The sequence below is a fragment of the Anguilla rostrata genome, chromosome 16 (assembly GCF_018555375.3).
Source record: "Anguilla rostrata isolate EN2019 chromosome 16, ASM1855537v3, whole genome shotgun sequence".
NCBI lineage: Eukaryota > Metazoa > Chordata > Actinopteri > Anguilliformes > Anguillidae > Anguilla > Anguilla rostrata.
The window spans coordinates 2,771,770-2,779,936 of record NC_057948.1 but is presented as its reverse complement, the minus strand read 5'-3'; the positions used below and the strand labels follow the sequence as shown (position 1 = coordinate 2,779,936).

Below are 8,167 nucleotides of genomic sequence, written 5' to 3'. Positions count from 1 at the left end.
TTTTCCTTATTTCCAGCTCCCGAAGAAGGATGGTTCTCAACTTCCTATCTTGGATCTCAGTGTGTGTATGTGTATGTCTCTCTCAGTTTAAGCCCGACTCGAGACTACAGTATCACACATGCCTCAGACTACAGGGGCTGATGGTGCCAGCCTCTCAGGTTTTGCCACTGGGGCTGTTAAGAATGAGGGGCTTTATGAGGTGGATTTCATCCCTTCACCTCAGCCCCGTGTGCGATCTCCATCGCTGTCTCATAGTAACGCACAAGCACTCTGCAACTCTGCGTCACTGGGAAAACACAGACTTTTACACTCAGCGAACCCCTCTCAGGATCGTTTTCATATGGGAAAAAAGGACAGACACATCCCTCTCTGGAGTGGGGGGTCTCAGGAGGGTTACATGGTGAATCAGTTTTCTTTTAGCTATTAACTATATGGACAGCACTCTGACATTTTCTTCCCTGTCTAAGGGGACATCATGTGCTCGTACGCTGCGATAATGACTGCGGTAGCATATGTCAATCACCAAGGTGGCATGCGCTCCCTCTGTAGGAAAATTTTGAGACTCCCCATGATTGAGATGACGTCACATGTTAAAGTTAGGGTATTCCCATCAATGTTGATCAGACTGTTTCCTCCAAACTCTCGATGCTGCATGATAAAAATATATCACATGTATAACAATACACTAATATAATCAATATGTAATCCAATAAACCTATATCAGTAGTTGCAGCTAAGCTTATGGAAACGCAAGAAACCACAGTGTCCACTGTAGAAAAAAAGCAAACGCAGAAGGCTTAAAAAAACCATACTTACTCAGCAGAAAACTAACACTACATTATTGCCAAGTAAAAAGGCTAGAAGGTGAATATTTTTCCAAAACGAACACTACGCTATTGAAGTACTAGAAGACTAACATTTTTACAGCGACCCTTATTTAAGCTGAATATATATAGAAAAGTACAGGAGGCTATAAATCCTGTAACTTGTATGCTTAAAGAAACATTACAGAAAAAGACTAAGATTTGTATAAAGGAAAGTTGGGGCAACAGTTCACAATAACGTTATCGTCTAAAGAACAGAAAATCATTGTGGTGCCAAGAAGGTCAGGCCGACCCAAGAGCAGGAAAATCAAAATCATTGTGGTGCCAAGAAGACCAGATGGCTGGTATTTTTAGAAATGTGTTAAGGGGAGTTGTGGGGTACATTTGTGTATAAAATGTATGTGAAACTGACAATCGAGGTTCAATTCGGCTGAATTGATCCGGCTTTGTGCACCTGTGCAATAAAGTCTAACTTTTCTGAAGAGCTTGCTGCTGTGGTGTCTTTCCCCTTGTGAAATTGTTTTCTACAGATTGGCGATTGGACTTTGAATTCTGTCGGTTCCTAGACACGACACCTCCAGCTCCATGGTCTAGCCAACAGACTGCTGGTCTGGAGCAGCCGTCACTTTCTGTGGTTACGCGTGACCCATGTTGCTTTAGGCTTGCTCCTGTGGGGGTCTAGGCCAGGGTTGTCTGTGAAGCGTATTGTGACAATTGCTGTGAAATACGCTATATAAATAAAATTTGATTGATTGATTGATGTTCCAGGAATTCTGAACACGAGCGCTGATCTGCTGTCAAGGGGAAACCCACTGTACGGGGAATGGTGTCTCCATCCCCAGATTGTGGAAATGTTACTGCAGTGATTATCCCTCTCCTTTATGTACAGCCATGCGTGCTCCTGCTACGCACAGACCTCCTGTCTCAGGTGAACGGGGAAATACACCACCCCTGCCCCGAGAGAGTAGCTCTATGGGCTTGGCCTGTGAGAGGCATAACCTCAATGCATTAGGGCTTCCCCCTCGCATGCCTGCAACCATCCAGAGCACGAGAGTGCCCTCTACCAGGTCACTTCATGACTATAAGTGTCAGGTGTTTGAAAGATGGTGTGCCTCTCGTCAGTCAGTGCCTTACCAGTGCTCTGTTTCTGACGTGCTGTGCTTTTCACAGAATCTTATGGATAAAGAGAAATCCTTTACTACCAATAAGATCTATCTCCAGCTCCAGGGATTTATCACTGGAGCTGGAGGCTCTGTCTCTATAGCCATTTGAGCCTATACATGAGATAGATTTAAAATTGTTGTCTCTCCAGACAGCGCTGCAGCTTGCACTAGCCTCAGCTAAGTGAGTCAGTGAACTCCATGTGCTCTCAGTGCATCTCTAGTGCACAATATTCTCCCCTAAAATGCACAGGCTTTTTCTTAAGCTCAATCCAGCCTTTATGCCTAAAAGCTTCCCTCCTTTCACATGTGAGATGTTGGAGCTTGCCGCTTTTCACCCACCACCTTTCTCCTCTGACGAGGAGCATAGGCTGCATATGCTGTGTTCTCCGCATGTATATGACAAAGACTAAGGTTTTTAGAAAGAGTGACCAGGGCCTGGGCCCCTGCCTGTAAAGGAAAAGTATCTCTAAGCAGCGGCTGTCCCATTGGCTTGTGGAAGCTATTGTTATGGCATATGATTCAAAGAGGATAACACCCCCTTTGGGCCTGAGGGCTCATGCTACGAGGGGTATGGCTGCATTGTGGGCCATATTCCATGGGCTCTCCTTACAGGAAATTTATTCAGTCGCAGTCTGGGTCTCTCCAGATACTTTTGCAAGGTTCTACCACCTGAACGTCACCAGGAGGCCGGTAGCCCACTCAGTTCTGGGGGTGAGCTCTGTGTGAGGCGCACACATCTCCCAAATGTTATTTAATAGAATAATACAGAGGTCATGCCCAAATGGGGTAAATCTTAATTAGGTTAATCCCAGGGATAGTTGTTGGTTTTAGATTCCTGGATGAGCAGGACATTTACCTCCCAGCATTGAAGGTCTTAATGTCACACTTTGATGAATGCCTGGCAGCAGTAGCTAGTCTCTCTCTCCAGGATAGAGGGTCAAGCTGCCCATCATTTCATATGAGCACACCCCAGTCAATAATCTTATGAGCAAAATTGTATTCACACAAACATTCAGGTTAGAGGTTTTGAAAATGAATGGAGTCAGGAAATTAGTCTTCCCTGTGACAAAATTCAAACCCTTACATTTCCATAATCAGTAATTCTATTTAGTTAATGTCACACAGTACACAGCACTACTCACCCCAGTCTCTGCAGTTTACAGTTTGGACTCATCAGTCCAGCACAGAGCAGCTCCACTCCTGAATCTCCCAGGTCATTGTAGCTGAGGTCCAGATCTCTCAGGGGTGAGTCTGATGACTGGAGAGCTGAGGCCACAATATCACAGGACTTCTCTGTGAGGCCACAGCTGTTCAGTCTGCAAAGAAGAGTTCATATATTATAGTATAATAATATTAGGTATACATAAAACATATGGTAAATGATACAAATGACAGTGTTCAGTAATGAAGAGTGAAATTGAGGATTTTAAGGTTGATGATTCTCTGAGGAAGATGTCTGTGCTACACTCTCCAGCTGCCGCACTTCGGACCTGAGAATTACACACAGGGGCGACATAGCTGAGGAGGTAAGAACGATTGTCTGGCAGTCGGAGGGTTGCCGGTTCAAACCCCGCCCTGGGTGTGTCGAAGTGTCCTTGAGCAAGACACCTAACCCCTAACTGCTCTAGTGAATGAGAGGCATCAATTGTAAAGCGCTTTGGATAAAAGTGCTATATAAATGCAGTCTATTTACCATTTACACATCCTGCTGGACTGAACTGTGACAGTTCTACAGATGTAATTCTGACCCAAATGGCCCCTTTTTTATATTGCAAGATCCCACCCCATCCCAGAAGTTCAGCTGCCTTCTTTCAAAGTGGACAGTGAGGGAACTTGCAAAGCTGATGAATGTTTGGCACAGCTACCACCAAAAGGAAAGATGCAAAGGATAAAGCACATCTTCCAGAGAGGACAGTGAGTTTGCTTCTTTAGTTTAGGTTTTCTGTGACAAACAGCCCACCGCACTGCAAGCTAAAATACAGTTAATAGTAAATTTACTTTAGAATAGGGATGCACCGAAATGAAAATTCTTGGCCGAAACCAAAACTGGAAAAAAAGGAAACACTTGGCCGAATTCCGAATACCGGTATTTTTTCATTTATTTGTCCATTTGTACCATTAAATCAATTTTGCTTTTGATTTATGCTTTTCAATGACAAAATTAAATTACAAAATGACAACGTGATGAAAAAACTTTTATTAGTCTATTGGACATTCAGTCCTTTCCAGCAGACATTATAGTAAAAAAGCACAATAACTGGGGTAATGAACATAGAGGGCAGGGAGTGTTCCACAGAAAGTTGATACTAGTATAATATTCAGTAAAAATCTTTTTGGGAGGTAATTCAAGATCTTTATTGATTTCCTTTGTACAATACAAGAATACAATTACTAAAAAAAAAAAAACAAATAAACGGAGAAAACACACATCATTCAACCAACATGATTTCCAACCACAAATGTTCACCTGTGGCCTAATGGTGGAATCTATATTTCATTTGATTTCAAAAGATAAGTCAGTGCCGATTGTTGACTAATCAAGGGAAATGTAAAATATCTAATAACTGTACAAATAGGCTACTCGCTGCATGCTGTGAGTATTAGCCGTTCTAAATGCACACAAAAAGGCGCTGTTTGAAATGAAAGTCGAAGCGCGAGACGCGCGTGCTCGGACAGGGGAATCAGTTCGCTTCGAGGATACTGAATTCGCTACAACACCGGCACTGTTTGAACGCGTCATCAATAGCCGCAGGAGAGCAACGAAACAGTGTCACATTTATTTCTATACTTTTGTTACAATCATTTTTTTTTTTAAACACACACATTCGGTCAAAATCTTCGGCATTTTCACTCTTTCGGCCGAATACCGAATGTGTTATTTTTTGCTATTTTCGGCCGAACATTTTCGGTGACCGAAATAACGGTGCATCCCTACTTTAGAAGCAGAAACACAAGGAAGTTATCTGTTCACATATGACTAGCTGTGTGTCCGTTCTTCTGGTGTTACATATGACCAGGTAGAGAAACAAGGTATTCCAAAGGTCTGTGGGAACTCCTGTTAATGATACCTTTGAGTTTATTTTATTGATATAGTGATACATTTGATGGCGCAGCCCAAGAAGACACCATTCTGGGCTCCAGGAAACTTCAGAATCCCTGTACAGGCCAGGCTTTGGCCTGAGATGAGCCATATAATTAATTCAAGAACAGGCACTGGGGGCAGAGGTCACTTTAACAGTTCCCTGAGAAGACCTCATTCTGGCACCCAATTATATCCTACAATTCCTCTACCTTCATATTTTCATATTATCTACAAGCACTATGCTGGAGATTCTGGGTCAGCCTATACCAGAATAAAGCAGAGACCAGGGTGGTACTACTGGCCTTGTAACATGGTGCATTTACTGCCTGCCCTAGCCTCACAACATAGAAACACATACATTTAATTCATAACCAAACGTATCCCTGCCAAACCAAAATTAACATAATTTTAATCATGACATTGAAAAGAAGTGTTATCCTATCAAGTGGCTTAAAAGTAAAATATAAAAAGGGGTATAGAAAATTCTCTCCTCTCTTCTAATCATTAATTCATTATGCCTAGACCAGGAAGAGAAGGGGAACCCCCCTCTTTCAAACACATGTCAGGGATTCAAACAACATTTGTTCTTATAATTAAAACTTGCAATTAAAAGAAAGGAATGTTTTTTCTTCACAAATAGTTTGGCAATTACAGCAATGACTTGAATTAATTCACCAAACTGAGTTTGTGAAGAAAAGATGTGAAGTGCATTTACTAGTCCAAGTCCAAGTTAAGGACAAATGTTCATTGAATACAGGCTATAAAGTGTTGACTTGTTAAGCAAACATGAGCCTTTGGTCTTGTGTCTCAGCTTTGTCTAGCTTCTCAGCTGTGCATCTTTGGATTTGATCAGGTTTAATGTGGGAGAGACAAGCTGTGGTTTTGTTTTGTCTTTCATTCATTTCTTTCATGATTATCTTCTACTTCATTTCCAGGACTGTCTAATTTTTGTTCATGTAATTGAGCCTATGATATTAAATTAGATGTTTAATTGGGCCCTATTTTCTCAGTCAAGGCACAACTGTCAAACACTAGCAGCAATGCAAGGCGCTGGTGAATTTGGGTATTTCAGTAATTTATTGACTCCAGGCACTAGGACAACTGTGGCACAGTTGTAAAAGAGGCTGGTTCGATCAGAATAAATTGACTGTGGGTGTGGTTGGGTTTGGTTTCATTATTGCCAATCAGATCACCCCATTTCTGTCCCTTTGGGAAACACAGCCAAATGCTAATGTTACCATGGCTGAACAACAAGCGTGTTGTGATCATCTCTGCTGAAGGGAGGAGAGTGTTCTCTAGCATAACTAGAAGTCTGTACAACACTAAATTCCTAGACCTTGCAGCAGGGCCCCTCCGTCTCCGGGCCCCTCCGTCTCCAGGCACCAGACCTCCCAAGGACAAGCATAAGTTAGAAATAATGCATGTACGTGTGTTTGTGTGTGTGTGTGTGTGTCTGTGTGTTTTCTTTCTCTCTGTCTTATACATTTGTAAAAGTCCAAACTGGTGAGCTTGGCTTTCCTCCTTATCCTCGCCCCTGCCATCCTGCCAGGGAGAAACCGACTATGACACCATGCTGCCCAGGACTCTGAAAGCAACTGATAGATAAAGACCAAACTATTATTTCTGATTTAATTATTTCTGATTTAAAGCTTGTTTATGTAACGCTTAAGACTAAGAGGTCACCGTGTGCTTATTCAGTATTTATGCTATATGACTAGTCACAGCCAATCATTTATTTTGTTTTTATTTATTTTACTATATGCTTATGTATTAACCAAGTACCAACTGCCCCTGCTTTCTTCAGTTCGTGCTTATCCATTTTGTTGTGTGTAGGTACTGGACTCTTTCTGCAGAAATAAATCCTATTTCTTATATGGATATACCTTGTCATGCCTGGTTATTCTAAGGGGAGAATTTTCTCTGCCCAACACTATGAACTATTACAACCATTATGAGGACTTCTACAAACCAATGAAGATGAAACTGAATAGTTTTGATTCAATTTTTTGTTAATATTTAAACAAAACAGTGTACTTTCTGTTCATATGCCAGTTTTAAAAGCTGTAATAAACGGTTCTGTTCTCATGAACAGTTCCACAGGGAGAATATTCCCAGACTGGCCAGGAACAGGAGGCAGCTGGCAGAGACAGCCTCCAGTCAGCCTCTCCATCCTGCTGCCACCGCTACTGTTTCAGCTAGGCAGGCATCGCGCTTGTGCACCAGAGGACAGGAAAGAAGCATTTTGTCTGGATTTACTATAGCTTTTTTGTTTCTTTACTGTCAATTTTTGTTTTATACCACTATTTAAAATAAACAAAAAAATAATTTACTTCAACTAAGTGTCATTCATTCCAGACATGCACTTGATAAGATGAATGTACATTCACTAGTGAAACGGCTATATAGACAACCAGTCCCTGCTCTCTCGTGCACTCTGTGCTCTGTAATATCTGTAGTGATTGTCACATGCGACTCTGCTTCTCTCCGTATGAAAGTCCTGTAATGTGTTCTCTGTGAGGGTCTATGTCACATCCATGGTGTATGCCTATGTAGTGTAGAACACAGCACACCACAAAGAATGCACTGACTTTCTGAGGGCTGTACAGTGATGTACCACCCAATCAATCCAAAATTCTAAAATGCATTTTAAACATTCTAAAAGTTCACTCAATCCTTGACCTAGCCCAGCCAAACACATGATTAAAAGCAAGTTTAGCACAAGTTAAAACCTGGTATGGGTTGGTTTAACTGCAAACGCATTATTCAACACCAAACTAACACAGTGCCAAATGTTTCTATTGGCACATCCCCGATTGCACCAACAAACCCATGCTGACACAGATTAACAGATTAACTGCAGACCATAAAACTAACAACCCTGGTGAAAGCAATTCCAGGTGTGTTTGTGCCTGTGCTGTCACCAAAATAGGGCACCTTTTCTTAATACTGTAACTTAATATAGCTTCTCTTCATTTTAATCTGCATGAATTGTATATTCTGACAAACGTTGATCCATCAGATCACTCTGATATCAATAAACTCCTTATTTATTTCACAAATGCTATCTTTGCAAATAATTTGTAAATGTATCAAATCAG

At 41.6% G+C, this 8,167-nt stretch overlaps 1 protein-coding gene and 2 long non-coding RNA genes across 3 annotated transcripts in view; 2 read left to right on the top strand and 1 right to left on the bottom strand.

Annotated features, from left to right (window-relative positions):
* Positions 1-8,167, bottom strand: part of LOC135242400 (protein NLRC3-like) — a 1,894,071-nt gene that overhangs the window by 1,107,868 nt on the left and 778,036 nt on the right. The window lies entirely within an intron of this gene.
* Positions 1-8,167, top strand: part of LOC135242451 (uncharacterized) — a 641,023-nt gene that overhangs the window by 83,704 nt on the left and 549,152 nt on the right. The gene's annotated exons all lie outside the window — the stretch shown is intronic.
* Positions 4,150-4,787, top strand: LOC135242474 (uncharacterized). The gene is made up of 2 exons (XR_010326365.1): positions 4,150-4,632; positions 4,664-4,787. It is a non-coding gene; the product is annotated as an uncharacterized LOC135242474 (long non-coding RNA).